Source organism: Augochlora pura, chromosome 10, assembly GCF_028453695.1.
Source record: "Augochlora pura isolate Apur16 chromosome 10, APUR_v2.2.1, whole genome shotgun sequence".
Lineage (NCBI taxonomy): Eukaryota > Metazoa > Arthropoda > Insecta > Hymenoptera > Halictidae > Augochlora > Augochlora pura.
In genome coordinates this window covers 20,323,854-20,340,650 of record NC_135781.1, presented here as the reverse complement: position 1 = coordinate 20,340,650, position 16,797 = coordinate 20,323,854, and the positions used below count along the sequence as shown (strand labels likewise).

Genomic DNA, 16,797 nt, shown 5'->3' with positions numbered 1-16,797 from the left:
AGAAGAAGAAAAAATCAAACAAATCTTTGAAATTATTGATATGGACCGCTTACACAGTGTTCTTGGTATTAATGTATTTCTCGATGGAGATAGTATCATGAAACAGAATTTACGCAAAAGCTCAATAAGTCTTGTATGAAATCATTTGCTAGAGTTAACTTAAAATGACTGGACACGAATTTTTCGTCTGTGAAAATTACAATAATATATGTGTATGTACAAAATGTGCCATTATATATCTTAATTTATTCTTAATCCTAATCAATTTTTCGCTCCTATTGACACGGTTTAATCAAGGTTCTTGAAAATTATCTAAAACAATATTAATCAAGTTCTATTTCATACAATGCAATCATTAAGAAAATACTAAAGAGTCATACAGTGCCATTCAACAAACTTTAATCACTCAGAAATTTATTTATAAAAATAGTTCCTCATTTCTGATAATATCTGTATTCGTCCTTAACATTAAATTGCATAATTTACGACTATCGAATTTGCAAAGGCACGTATCATTATAAACTACAATACGTCCATAAAATTTACTTTTACGTTAAAATTGATTTCATTATAGTGTGATAAAAATCGCTAAAATGTTAGATACCTTTACGAAGAAATATGAAACAACTCCGTAAACTAAGTGGGAAGATTGATTCATAACAAAAGTTTCATCTCATAGGAGATTAACCTGTTTCCTCGGAATGTTTCCCCTTTCACATTAATCAAACAAAATTGAACTTTCCTAATAATGTTGTATCTTCAAAAAACCATATATTTTCTCTAGAAAATTATTGAGCGGAGCCTCTCTGGCGCAGTGACGAAACAGCGAAGCGAGCCTCGTTAGATTTATCTTCGGTTCGATCATGTTCGTTTCGCAACGATAACGAACGCGGCCGTTCGATTCGAATCCACAATATTTTCCATCGCGCACGCGGGACAGGTCGCGAACGCTTCTTAAGATGGTTTATTTACTAATACAGTCACTGTACGCACTTACGCGGTCACTAATGAAGCAGAAGCAGGCGCGTACGTCTGCCGGCTATTATAAGGTCGGGCGTTTAGCATTAGCTTTATTAAATAAAATAGGATCAAGAGGATCGTATAGACCGGGGTTAATTGAATGATTGGTGCTGGTGAACTCGGGTCGGGTCGCCTCGCATTTTCCTACCGAGCGTGTCGTCTATTCGAGCACTCGAAATGTGCAGTGGCTTGCGCACGTTACGAGGCGTACGCACACGTGCAACGCGCGCACACAGCGACGTGCGCGCGTGCATATGGTGACAAAACGAAGAAGCAGCCTCCTCGAGTGCGTCTATTCACGTTACGTAACCGCACACACACATAGCCAGACTCATTCGTACGCCGTAAAACACTTCGGCGTGTTTCGTTTGACGCAGTTTGCGCATTAGTAATGCAAATTCCGCGCCCGTTCGCCTTGCGCCAGGTCTCGACCGCCATGGGTTTCCAGAGATAGCACTTACCCGTCTTTCCGGGCCGCGGGAAAGCCATGGAAATTCAAGCGCGCGTCAATTTTCATCCCCGAGCGCAAACCAAGCCCGAATTCCGCGCGCAGAATCATCGAAACGCTTCGCGTATCTCGCTGCCGCGTCAATTTCGCCGATATTACTAGTTCGAATATTTCTCCTCATTAACAGCACGCCGAAGTTGCCTAATACGTGACCCGTTCCTCGGAAGAATCATAACCCTTGACTAAAAACGGACGAATTCAGTGCTCGGTTTAAAAGCGAATGAAATTAGCCAAATACGGCGCACAAATTTATTTTCAAAACATTCGCAACGAAAATTTTTATGGGTTATTTAATCATACATCTACACTCAATTAAAGAAGAGTTATGAATTTTTATCGGCATCAAAGATTTTTAATATTAGAGTTACGTTAGAAAAGCACAAATGGTACCAAACGTGTGATATTTGTATCGGATACGATATTTTCACGGAAAATGGGCAAGGAAATAGTTTCCTTCTCGCACTAATTAAAATAATATCATTACAAAGTCACAATATTAATAAAATATTTCGTTCGTAATATGAAGTTATATTATTGCGCTTAAAGCAATAACAAAAAACCGTTTGTCACTTCTTTATTTAGTATGATATAATATTTTATGAAGTATTTAGAAAATACATATATGAAATATTTCCTACGTTCAAAAAACTAAAAATTAAATAATCGTTTCATAATTATTGTATAACAATATATAACAACTTCAACGTACTACATATGCTCTGTAGTTGAAGTTGTAAATTATTAGTTAGAAGTTGTCTTCCTGGTACGATGAAATATTTCATTATAGCCGATTAACAGGTTCAGCATACTACATTCGCTATAAGAGGATATTTAACAAAATATTCACTCAAGAGGTTGGAGCTATTCATAACTTAATCGAATCTCGCAAAATATGTTTGCTAAAGAGGTTTCGATTGATTTCAGCGGCAATCAGCGGAGGAAACACTTAAAACACGGTTATCGACGAAAGAAAACTTCGTCGTCGGAAAACTTCGTCGACATTCAAGAATTCAGTAACGAAGACAAGCGGGAGTCTCGAAATAAGCTAACTTTACCTCCGCGTTTCCCTTTTTCCCAACGTTGATTTCTTGCGTTGTCTCGTTACGTTTCACGTCGAAGTCGCTGATTTTACGAACAACGTTGCGCCATGCAAAACCTTTCGCGCCCTTTTTCTGCAATCCGGGCTACGGGCAATCATCGAGCCCGTTATCGAGCACACTTTTTGTCCGGCGCCACGAGTTTCGGATCGCTTTTAATCGTAAGATGGATTATCCAATATCCCGTTCTTGCCGGCCTCCCGAAGGCCGCGGGGAAACAAAGGGTGGCATTAATTCGATTATCGTTGCTGCTTTCATTACGTTAATGCGCTCGCAACGCGTTGCCCTCCGTCTGCTCGAAGTTCCGTTCCTCCGATTGACTTTTCCTTCAGAGTTTTGGAAAACTTGCGAGCCCAAGGGGGACCAGCTTAATTTAGTCCTCATTGAAAAGCATTAATAAAAATAAAAACAAGCAATGGTGGAAGAGGATCGTATGTTGTAAATTCCAAGTTTTCGCGTTTATAAAATTAACAAATGCATAAAATTATTATTTTTTAATTCCAGTGACGATGATTCAGAAGAAAACCAGCTCATATCTAGTAACCTTACAATTGAGATAAATAAGTATTCAACAAATTAGCTATAAAGGGATAACAATGCCAAGCACAATTTTTATTATAAAATGACTCTCAAATGTACTACTTAATTTAGTCATGCCACAGTTAATATAATTGCTGCTATGTGTATATTGTTTACTGATTAAAAAATTAATTTATTATGATTTATCGACCATAATAAATTATCTAAGTCAATGTTTTAATAAGAGATCTAAACTACGTATTTAATACAACATAAAAAGGGTCTGTGACTGTTGCAAAGCACAGAAGTAATTTACAAGTGCGGTTCCCCTTCTTTAATCGTTTTTAATATGTCGAGAGTAGTACATCGAAATTATTAATCACTTTTAATCTCTCTATTCTTTCCAAAATTCGCAGTTCAATCAGAACGTTCGTGATGTAATTACTTTGGATAATCGAGGATCTACTTTGTACGGGTTTAGTACAGTTTAATACCGTGGCTGCATACACGGTTTAATAATGATGAAGGCTAGAAGTGGCACAAACTTTGAGAACTTTATTAAATACTATTAATACAAAGTATCACCCGTCAATTGATCTACATATTCTTTTAATCTTTTGCACTCAAAGTCATTTTCACTGTAAATCTAAAATAATTTTCCTGACTCATAATATTGCTATCCTTGTAACAAAGCGCCCTTTTGTGCATACGAAATTGTGTCGAAATTGTTTCACTATTTAACAATTTTTGTTGGGATGACGAGGTTGGGAGATGAAGTTGTGTCTTATGTTTTAAATAATTTACTCCAACTCCACGCGTCAATGAAATCAACGTATATCAATGTAATTTATTGCAATTTGAACATAACACAATATTAAACTTTATGACTATATTAAAACAATGAATATTAGAGAACTGTTAAACTTCTGGTGTTACTGTCTCGATAGGCTGTCCTGAAGCGACTGACCCATTCCTTTGTAGGCCCTTGGTTAAATAGGAATGGTGGTGCAATAAACGTCAGGTCAAGACGGCACATTTCCTGATGAGTATGTATTGTGCATTTCGGTGCACACTCCAACAATTTTTAAATCTACACTTTGTTGATGTAAAAGATAATCTTGAAACGTGATAGAATAAATTTATTGGTGCCTCAAAATCACCACTCGAGTGCAAAGGGTTAAAGAAGTACACGAAATTTCTCGGAGAAGCGAGAATTTCATAACAGTTTCACGATATTAGCTACTTTCCTTTAAATGCACACGATGGGCGGCTAATGCTATTTACCGATTAGACGCGGTCCGACCTCTTTAATTGGTCGGACGCGTTAAAGAGTCGGACAGTTTTCGAGGAGGGGGGGGGGGGGGGGGGCGAAAGAAAAAAGGAAGGAAGCGATGGAAGGTCTGGGCGGTAAACGGCCGAGCGAAATCCACCGGGCGGGTCTTATCGTGTCACGTGGAAAGTCAAATGAAATTCCTGAGAAAGAATTAATTACACACCGGCATTGCGGCGTCTGCGTCGGCGTCGGCGTCGGCGTCGGCATCGGCATCGGAGGCCGTTAGCGATGTCGACCAGGGAAAGTATTTCGATGGATCAATAGAATCCGGCTGAATTGCATTGGAATCGAGCAAAATGCTAATAATGCCGGCACCGCATTGTTCGACGAACGTGTAGAAGTGATTCACAGATACGCCAGGCGACAATGCCTTTTTTAATATTGGTCCTCGAGAGGCGCGACTGTTACACTCGCGGAATTATTCTAATGAGGGCTTCTGAAGTATCTAGTTACTGCGACCTCCTACTTCCAACTCGTCGATCCCCGTCAATTAACTACTCGGCTCTTTACAATCAATATTTTTCTTTCAAATGCCGTCATTTCACTAACCTTTGCAGCGATCATGGACGCAATCAATATTCTATAAACTCCGGTATGATATATTGTTGGATATATGATTACACGTTGCATTTTCACACTTTATATATTTAATAATATAATATAGATCATAATCATTATGATTACACGTTGCATTCTCACACTTTATATATTTAATAATATTTATATTAAATAGTAAGCAGTTTGCAGATGCGTGTACATGAAAGTATTCATGAAATTATAAAACATATGAATACGTTTACATCGTTAGACAATAAAGATTTTTCAGAATTATTCTATCGTGAAGAATCCTTTTGGCAGCATAATAAATTTTTTTCTTATTCTGATTTATATAAATCACTCGATAAACGCGAGAACTCGCATAAAGATCCGCAGTGTAATGATAAGTATTACAGTAGGCTTGTAGTGCATATCGCTGTGGGACACCATTACATTGGAGCGAAATGGTGGAGGTGTTTAAAAATCTCAGAGGAAGAATTGATAATGAGATAAAATGATGACTTCTTTTATGTCAATACTGAAATATTGCAGAATAAGAGAAAAATAGAAGGATTGTAACGAGAACATTTCTTAAACTTATTAGAATTTAAATGTTCGAAAAAAATTGCGATTTATCTATAACCATGTACAGTTAGATTCTTTTAATGACATGCTATTCATCACTTCGCGTAAACTTTTGATTCCAAATCCAATTGCCAAATTTATCCACCACTTCAGAATCTTGAAAAAAATCTAGTGACGTGAAAAAGATGACAAAATCGTGATTTTTTCGTTGAATTGATTATTAAATAATGCCTTAAATGGTAACCCGCTGATATTGGAATTAACCGACTAGTTAACAACCTGTATTTAAATTTACAGTATCGCAAGTGATTTCACGAATATTAAAACGAAGTAAATATTTCTTTTACGTATTAAAAGACTTAGAATTGAATGAAACTATATAGACGATGATGTAGGTGAATTTTGTTTTAAAAGGTTTCAGTCTTCATTTGACGAGATAAAGATCATTCGTAGTAATTCCATGAATTTCCAATAGAAATTCCCACGAAAATTCCCGGCAGTGGTTTAAACATCCTAGTACACGCGCGCAAAACGTAAAATATCCGAGGGCTGCGGTCTTCGTATAATAAATTCGCAAAAGTCGATGTCCGAACCCCTTTTGCGGCTCGCGGCCCGTAAGAAAGCGGCCATTAAAATGCAATCACGCGGTCGGCGGTTCTGGACGAGCGTTCCACGAACGTGTTAAAGCACGGCGATAAGGATCGACGCGCGACACGATGGAATCAATTTTTTCGCCGGTCGGTAATGGTCGATTTAATTAAGATAGAGGCTCGCGTGGATAGGATCGACCTGCGAATAGTTCGCGGCTCGACTTTCGAGGACTACGCGCGTGTCGGATATAAGCTAGCCATGTTGGATATCGCGGCAAACGTCTGCGAGGATCGGACCACCCGATGATCCGAGTGAAAGGATAGAGTGGAGATTACTTTTGAATAGCGGCACAATCGCCGCCTACTCGGAAATATTAATACCTCGTCGAGGGAACCGTCGACTCGCTGGAAAGTCGAAGATATCGTCTCTATCGGTTCGGCGCGGTGCGGCGCGGTGCAGCGCGGCGCGTCCGAGTGAAACGTTGATGTACGTTAATTGCTCGAACACGATCGGCAATTTGTATACCCTCGACAAATATGGATACCCGTAAAGTGCATTATCGGTGGAAACTATTAGAAGACAAAGCCGCCACGAACAATGGACCTGGCATAAGGAAGAAGGAGCATCCCAGGGGCCGCGGCTAGGCTCCGGCGAGCAGAAACATTTATTGCTCGAAAGGGAACCTTGGCATACATATCTATCTGTCACGATTCCCGATCACGATCCTTTCGTCGATTTCATAGGATAGGGAGCTCCGCGAACACCAGGAAAAATAAAATAATATAATATCCCCGGCCCCATCTTCGAGGCCCGTTCGAAAAGCCCTCGAATCGAGTCGCGGGGCCTATTATCCATTTATATTATTCGTATAGCGGATCGATCGCCTCCATCTCGACAATTACACCTCCCCCGATTCGCTTTGCCGTATTTCGAAAGGTCACCGACGCGAAATAGGCCAGCTGGAGGTTAGGCAGGGGCCTGGTCGCGTCTCGCTCGCACGATCGCCTCTGCAGGGAGCGCGCAGAAGACCGATTCGAAGATAGCGGTGCCGGACGGCTCACGTCATAATAAAATTAAATTCATATCTGGGATCAAGGGAACGCGATAGCTACCGCGACATGACCTCCCGCTCATTGTAAGCAAACACGTATGTCCTCGTCCGTCTCTCGTCTCCTGTCCCTCCTCTCCTCCAACCCCGATCCCTTTTAGCGTCTCACCCCGCCCCTCGGTTCCATCTCCGTTCCCTCACCGTCCTCCCGTGCTCTCCGTTCACCTATCTCTTTCTCCGTCTCGAATAGTTTTGATTCATGAGAAGGGTGTAACCCGAGCATGCGTGTAACACGCTCGCGGGTGTGTGCGTACGCTCGCACACCTTCGGGTGTGTATCTCCGCTCGTCTCCGCGCGCCTCGTTCCGTTCTCGCGCTCCGTCTAGCGCGTTCTTCCGACGGACAAGGCGAAATCCGACACTGCATACCAGTAATTCGACTTCCAACCCGGCGCCCACCCTCTTTCTTCTCTCGCCTTCTCTCCGGCCTTCTCTTCTGCCTTCTCTCCGCCCGGCTCGTCGACGAAGACGACCCGACCCGTCTGCCGGCTCGCCGGCTCTCTCTACTCGCGCGAGCGGCCTACGTTTGAACACGTGTCAACATGTCGGTTGACATAGATTTTTCGCCGAGATAGAACCTCGAAAATAAGACGAGAGGCCCCGAAACGCACCCGGGAGAGCAGCCTCGATCGACTCTCCGCCATGGGAGCCCCGGCCTCGTGTGAGAAAGAGAATTCTCTCTGCTCCGCTCCGCGCCGGAGAGAGAGAGAGACCACGGGGGAGGAGAGAATCCCGAAAACCAGTTTGTACGTTTCGAGGAGGCGAGCGCCGCCGTTCGTAAAACTACGGGCTCTCTCGCCGGGGCCCGCCCGCCCGTGGGCCCACGGGACCGCGTTTAACACCGGCAGGCATAGTGTTGCATTGTTGGGACCCCGCTCCGCTTTTAAGATCCCTGCGTCCTGTTTGTCCCTTAATTGATGACTCTCTCTCGCTCCGACGGTGTTATTAGCATTATGCGCCCGTTACGCTCCCATCTCCCTCGACAACAAGATTAACGTGCGAGCTGCAGCTTCGAACACCTGCCAGCGAAACCACCTTTTTATCCGAACTCCAAAATGTCAATTTCTGTTTCATTCGCGAGTATTGTATTTGATAATTTAGTTTCCATCGGACAGATTCATCAATATCCTGGGACTTTTATCGTATATACATTCGTAAGACAGGAACGAATTTCGTTTGCAAAAATTCGCGATGTTATTTCACAAGATGTCAAATATAAATCGTTAGCAGCCGAATATATGGATATCCATTTGTGTGATGAGAAAACACACACGCGCTCATCTAAAAATTCATCTACTAAAAATCTGCAATTAATCAGTGATTTGTTTATATATATTGTTTATTTCTACTTAAATATTATACTATACTATAGTACACTAAACAGCACGGAAGTGGTTGAATTTTGTCCCAAAAATGGGCAAGTTAGAAACTGTAGCACTTTAGAAACTACAATTCTAATGGTTTTCTTACATGTAGTTTTAAGTACAAGTTTTAGTTATCGCCTTGTTCAGTTAAATTCTGGTAACAGCTTTACAAAAATTGCATTTGTGTTGCAACCGTTTAAAGGTAATTGATTACTGTCTCTGGTGAACGTAATTTTTGTATCCTGTTAGAATAAGTATTAACTGGAACTAAATATCTTAAGAATATATTTTTTAATTGTAGACCGGACAAACATGTTTCTTTTTCACAAATGATTACAAGAATGATAAGCAGACCTAATTCGCAGAACATAACGCGTGAAATATAATGCAAATGTTAGATGTAAATGTGACAAAGTATAACTTTAAACCTCTGTTATAATGAACTCTAAATCTCCATTTATAAATAAACTATTGACTTGCACAGATTTTATATATTGGATCATACACAACGCTTTAAATCTCAGACTGTATTCGACCATGTAATAAATAAACTACATCGACCGCTCTGTAATAAATAAATTATAAGTAATAAAATCATAAGACACTACGTAATTAAAACTTTAACAGTAAATGGTCATCTTTGATGCTAAGAAATGTCGCGGTTAGTTCGCTTAATATGCATTAGACGATAAATTGAATCGCGATTGATATGTGTTAACCCTCTCGATGCAGCGCTGCTGTCAACTGGTTAGCTAAAAGCCCGTTTTCAATCCCCATTTAACTAAGATGGTCGCTTATCTTACTTAAATTCCAAAGTTACTATCCATGAGTTCATTACTGGTTGTCAGTACTGCCGTCCCCGAACGCATTAATGTACATTAACCTTTTAATCGAGTGACACTTCAATTACGAACATCTGAGAAGACGTAATTAAAGACATGGAATTGATGCGACAAAAACATTTCAGCCTAATGTCGATAATTGCGAACTGTTCATATTTTAATTGAAAAATTGCAATTCATACTGTGCAGAATTTTCATTAAAAAAGCAGAAATCGTTGTCTTAAAATCTACTGGAAAAGAATGGCAAACAGCACAATTTAGAAGGTTGGTATTCGTAGCGGATGAACCTACCAATTGATCGGTTGGTATATTTTTAGGCTCGAGTGATTAATAATGTTAGCTAAACGACATTGAAATGACGGAATAGAAGACGTTCATCAAAAATTTATGCTCACAAATGTCACGAATGAAGGCATCCATATTTCATTCATCTGTGCATTTGACATATACCCGATCTTATCAAATTTTCATCGAATGACATTTTGAAAACGATGCTCGTGGCTTCCATCATAAATGAATTTTCTTCTTGTTCGATCATCTTTATTTAGTTCAAATTACTTGTGTCAAAGGCTGTCAAGAAATCGGTATCAGAGAGTAGCTGCACGGGAGAACTTTTCATGAATAATGCGCTCATAAATCAGCATAACCATTCATTTACTTAAAAAGTAAGCCTTCTGGTTGAAACATAATTTCTTAGAAAAGCAACATACATTTTTAACATCCCTCAAGACGTTGGTAATGTTGAAGTGAATAGAATAGCGGCTGCATAATTACGTTACACAAACCAATAACCCTTCACTTGTATGTCGGTGTGTTTACCTCACTTCGTGACAAAAGTTTAATTTTCCATGCTTTATTATTTTATGTCCTTATAATACTAAAACATTAACGTCAAGATTAATTAAAATTCAATTAACATATTTGCATTTTTTTATATAGAATTTATCACGCCTCCGAGATTTTTCACAACTGACCCTGATATAGATGTAAAGATTGAAACCACCCCCTTACAATAAATTCTTAAACTTTTGTGCACGATTCCCTTCAGCTACTTTATTCAACTGATGATGACAGGTGTACTGCAAGTTTATAGTAATACAAGATGCACACGAGGTTTACAATCTTTTTGTAATTTCTATTTCATAAAACGACTTCTGCATTACGATGGCTTGCAGCTGTCGTTATAATATGGAAGCTTCATTCTTCAAATCTCTGACCGATATATTCACGGAAAAAATTGTCCAATGTTTTTAGAAATGTTCCACTATGTAGCATTTTCGAGTAGATTTCCTGCCTTTTATATCGCATAAATGATATAGCAGGCAGATGGTATAAATAAATGATGATATATGACCCTAGTATATCACAGAGATCTTCGTGAAAACTTTTTTTACGAGTTAATCCCTTGCACTATAATAACGAGTCAGACACGTGATGAACATTTCGTACATAATTTAGCAAATATGACTCCCAATCATTCTAAATCGAAACAAAATTTGAATCTTTTGTCATCAAAATCGGAAAATGAAACAAAAATCCTCTCGTTTCAACAAGCAAATGATTCAAGTCGAAGAAATGCTAATCAACGTAGTTTTGAAAGAAATCGTAGAACAAGGAGTTATAGGATAATTTGTTTCTACATAGGATGAAAATAATGACGAAAATTAATTTTACATGTCAACCAGTCGTTTGTATGAAACGCAATCGTTGGAAAGTCTTGATCAATGAATCCACAGATTAATCGCCATTTGTATGGGAATTTAGAAAGGTCGATTCTCACAACGATGAATTGCAGGCAATCTACGCGACCACCTGAACCGAGTGTTCTTTTTAAACCGAGGCAGCCGAATAATTGACATTCACAATATTTCGGCGAGACACGCGGCGGTGTCGGGCGATCCATTTACCCGGTTCGATAATTTTCTTCGCTCGCCGGTGCCGCCCGCATGATTCATTGGTCCGCGTCGAAAGACCAAGGCGAGCACACACGTACGCGGACGTACACGTACACGTGTTACGTGTACATTGCGCCCGGTACCCTTGGGTGAAAGTTGTGATATATCCGTTATAATTTCGTACGGTCGGCGTATTGCTTCCGTATGTAGGAACCATTTGTTCCGGAAAATGGCGCAATTTTGTCTCCCTCGGCCGCGCGGCTACAAGCGCAATACCTTCGTGGATATAATTTAAACAAGGGCTCTTTATGTAACATGCTCTATTTATTTGGGCATACCTGCCGCCAGTCCGCCGTATACAATGCCCATACGGAACGTCACACAATTTCTGTTAAACGTCCCCACCCTCTAATGGACGTGTCGACTGCGAAAGCCCGGACCTTCCACAGAAATATGTTATATTTTCCTGCTTCGGTCGGAGACAATAGCTTTGACTCGCGATTGCCAATGCACGCTGGGCGCGGTCCGGATTTTTCGCGATACCGAACGACGTTCATGACTCCCCCGTTGCGGAAAACAAATCCCATATTCCTGCGCCCGCGTCGAGTCATGTTCAAATATAGGGTTGTTCCGCGCAAAATGCTCGTTTCATGGTGCCAATCGTGTAAAGTGTTTTTAAATATCGTAGAATGAATGGAATTTGGCTAACAATATTCGATCTAAAAAGCTGAAATGCGACGTAGCAGTCGTCAAACCGTGGTGAAATTCGCACAAGTACGTTACAACGGGAATTTAGTTTCAGATATGGACGATGATTTATGTCATTCAAATATGACCAACGGGCCTGTCAGTTATTCTGCGTTAATTCTGTAATATCACTTTGAGGTCTTCCATGTTCCAGCAAGGTTTTTTGTACGTTGATTTTCGATAGTATATTCTAAAATAATAGCAATTGTTACAATCAATCGTGTTCTAGTATACTATGACACAATATTATGCACATTTTAAACGTGCGACATTTTCGTGTGAAGGAAACTGTACGCAATTCAAGTGTGATAACAAACTTTGAAATATGGGTAACCTATATTTTATTATTTATTCATCACTTATGTATGGATGAAGAAATAAATATTTAATCAAGGACAGATGTAGTATCAATATATCGTTTGCTCGAAAAGTGGCAAATAAATATATAACTAGAAAAATGTATAATCAATGAAATATATTTCTTCGAAATCACTTTCTGAACTTGGAATGTAAAACTGAAAAATAACTGAACAAGCTTGCAAAAACATTTCAAATTCTATGTTTGAATTGTAACAAAGATCATTACAAATTATTTCAAAGAAAGTATCCACTATTTTGACCCTTTTCAGTCGTATGTCTAGTCTCAGCCACCATAGCTATTTATTTATATTTTTTTTCCTTTTTACATAAAATTAAAACTTATTATTGTGCCACATATGTCTAAACCTTGAAAAAGAATTAATAAATTTTGTTTTCCTATTTGCATATTATGAATTGCTGTTCGTTCAACGAACACTAATTCCTACCAGTATAAAAGCTTTGTGTAAACTTAAAGGGTTAAATTATGATTTGTTGCATCTAGAAATATCACACTGTGTGTCGTACAATGTTACTAATAATATGTGTTTACTGATATAAGCTATAGTTAAATGAAAGAAAAGCGAAAAAAAAAGAACACTTAGGAATAAGATTTTACATTTTCAATTCTTTTGAACCTCATTCGATATGGACACACATAAATCTTAAACGAACATTTCTTAAATTTTAAATTAAGGTTATGCGAGCCCAGTTAAAACGACAGATTTCTTATTTCTCATTATAAACAAATCCTATTTCTCATTACAAACAAAATGGGTAAAAGTTTGACAAAATCAGTCTTGTAATTGTTATAAAACAACATGAATTTTTCAGATTTAGAGCTCCATAGGTTTCGTATTAGAGGTTCTATTTTTACCATAGCTATGTTTCTCGCTTCGATAAATAACGCCAACACTAATCGTAATCGCATGAATCCCCGCCGCATTCAATTTCCCGCGATGAAGCATAAGAAGATGTATCGACCTCGGCGCCGGTGCGGCAAGTAGAAAATGCCGCAACAGTCGGACAAAATGGTTTGAATAACAGGGAATACAAAGTCAACGGACACAATCTACTGCTAGTAGAATTAGTCACCGACGACGTGCACGATAAGTCTGGCACGGCGGGCCGTTTTTACTTGAGTGGTTGCCAGGTGAAAGGGGGGAAACCACTTCGAGAAATCTGCAGAAGTAAGTTTGAAGAGCGCGCGGAGTGTGGCGCGGGAAGGCGAGGCACGGTGGCACGACTGCTCGCTTCTTTTTCTTGGGAACGGTTTGCTATTAGCCAATCCGAGGTTCCAGATTCGGGCAAAGAAATCTCAAGGATAAAGTCCCGGCTCGTTCCCATGCAGCGGTACAATCGCGATTTCATAAGTCGCATGCGAGTAAATTGCACGGAAACGCCGACAGACGAAATCGGCACGCTCGTCCGACACAGTACTTTCTCCACCTTTCCCGGGCACCGACGTACGAAATTTCCCTCGCTCGACCCAGGTCCGGCACACTCTCCTCCCCCCCTCCACCCTTTCCACTGTCCTATACCGCTGTCCCCAAGAGGACCCTCGTCTCGGAAAATTCGATTTCGAGGATTTGCCGGCGACAGACACGATCTCCCGTCTTTCACGGGGCAGCGCGACACCAACGGAGATGGTGTTCTTCTACACGTACAAAAGCTATTGTAGGCTCTTCGCCGGCGTCGACACGTAGACACGCGTCCGCTCTCGACGCCTCTGATATTTCCCGCCACGGGAAACAGCTAAATATGGAGATTGGTCAGCGAGAAACGAAATTGATCCGTCCGTCCACAGCTGCGTAAACTGGTCTGCGGGTCTTCGGCAAGCAACCGCGAGTATCGTTCGTTTCGTTATTGAAAACAGTAGAGGAAGAAGAAACAGTTCATCCTGAGCGGACGGCGATTTTTATGAAATACTATAAATAGCTTTTTTTACGTAAATATATGCGACCCTCGTTTTTCCTTCTTTTTGTCACGCAATTTGAATTGTTACAGCGATGTCAACTGTTTACCGTCACTTTGTAACGTTCGTAAGCGTTTTGTGATTTCTCGTTTAGGGTATAGGACGCAATTACTGTGCACTGTAATACCGTAGTATGTCATTTCAAAGTTCACATTAGAGATGATTGCTTTAATAGAATTTCATGTTTACACTTCTTATCTCTAAAAATATGACAGGTCATTTGAGAGTTAAACTTGTGTAGGCATATCATATGATAAGCGACACAGAAAATAACGCATCAAGCCAAAACTAGGCTTAGTTACTGTGCCCAGTAAATAAACTACTGAAATTTAAATTAAAAACATAAGTTCCAATAAATAATCACTAATTCGTTTAATATGTTTCACTACTGCATTTAACATTGTGATATTTTACTTAGCATGACGACTCGTTTTATTGAATACTAATTTTCATTTGCTCAAGATTTCACATAAAATTTCGCAATTTCAAAAAATAAATCTTACGGTATTTTAAGAACTTCCGACTTTTACATGTTTAATTTTAGCAAATAAATAATTACTTGCATTTAAATAAAAAAATAGTATGTCTTATTCGATAAATATAATGTTAATTATGCCTGAAAATGAACTAAAAGCACAGTAATTAGCCATTCTACAAAAATTGGGTTTGCTATTCCATTCTACAAAAATTGGGTTTGCTATTCTATTCTGCCTTATCAGCAAAAGAGTTGTCATACTGGATCGTATTATATCTCGAATTTTACCGAATAGATAATTTCTTAAGATTAATGTTAATTGCATTCAGGATCAAATATATTATTGTTTAATTAGTGCCAAGGCTAATATGTCGTATAACAATTGTCGCCAAATGAAATCCTGTTCATAAATGGTAATTTTCTGACAGCACTGTTACTATTCGTCTAAAGTAAAACAAGCATTGTTTAGAAAGACATCGTGCTGAGACGTTGTGCTCATAATGCGAAAGTTTAGTCCACTATTCATGTGTAAATATTAAGACAGAGAACACTGATACTTCATTCAAAATCATCTAATTGTAGTCTGTCACCGCACCTGCCAAGTTCTATTCAGTGAAAAAATTATGCTAATTTCACTATTACATCGAAGATATGCTACATTACCACTTGAAGTAATAAACCAATCGGAGCAATCCATCTTATGGTTGTTCATTAACCATGTTACCTATCGAAAACGAACTATATTAACAATCTTCGGATGCAATAAAACGTATTAAAAAGAAGATTGAAAAGTAGTAACGTCAAATGAAATAATTAGAAAAGAATGTTCAACTATAATTCAACAACAAATACTCCTACAGCAATTAGCAACGCTTTCACGATGTCATGTTCAAACACACACTTCACGTGAACTGTAAATTTAGTTACACTGAATACACTAGCGCAAGGTTTGCATTCTGTCATTTAAAATGACTTGTTGCGTCACGAGTGAAATGATTACTGCCAGTGAAAAGTATCCTTAAATGAATCCTGAGCTATGAATCATTCGAAAAGGACACTCGACAATCACCCGTAGATAACGCGTTAATTTACTCATCTAATGACAAACGACAATAAATAACGTCCCGGCGTTATAGAGAGAAGTCTAACAAATTATTCCTTCTCGAGTCGTTTAACGATGTTCATAAAATAAGATCAAGCTATCACGAGTTTACGTTCACGTCGCGGAGGATAACTTCAAGGTAGAAGGAATGCTCGACTCAGCCTTCAGGTTCTATTAGAGACCGCGTAGAAACGTTATCTTATTCCCTCGCCAAGATTGAATTATCGCGCGTCCCACGCACTTTCTTCGCTGCATTTCGAGGATCTAGAACCGAGCATGTATTCCGGATATCGGCCCGACGATCGAACCCGCTCGAAACTGTCGAATCGACGACAGCCGAAACGATCGGAAAGTTATTGCTCACCTTGGTACGGTGTTCGGTAGTCGATGCAAAGATCCAATAGCGGGCACGAGTTCCAAGGGAAACAATCAAAGACACCAAGGAGAAATCCAGATCCCCGGTGGCGCGCTTTTCTCGATCCTCTCGATCCTCCCGATCTCGTTGCCCCTCGTTGGGGTGCGTGTCTGCGTGCTTAAGGTGCCTCTCGCGTGCTGCGTAAGAACTCTTCCTCGGTGTCCGCGAATCGCGGCAAAAAGTAGACGACAAAGTGTACGGCCGAGTTCTCTCCTCGCCACGGTTCGTTTCCTGGCGGTTTCTCAGCAGCTTCTCTCTCCCTCTCCCTCTCTCCTTTCCTCTCTTAATTGCTCTCCTTAATATGCGAAACGGTGCACGAATTTCAATGG

The 16,797-nt window shown here is 39.8% G+C and overlaps 1 protein-coding gene across 1 annotated transcript in view; it reads right to left on the bottom strand.

The window, feature by feature from the left end:
• LOC144475941 (latrophilin Cirl) overlaps nt 1-16,473 on the bottom strand; it is a 579,657-nt gene extending 563,184 nt beyond the window's left edge. Inside the window, exon 1 of the mRNA XM_078192398.1 lies at nt 16,418-16,473. The gene's annotated coding sequence lies outside the window, so the exon portion shown is untranslated. The remainder of the gene's footprint in view (nt 1-16,417) is intronic.
• Nucleotides 16,474-16,797: the final 324 nt, after the last annotated feature.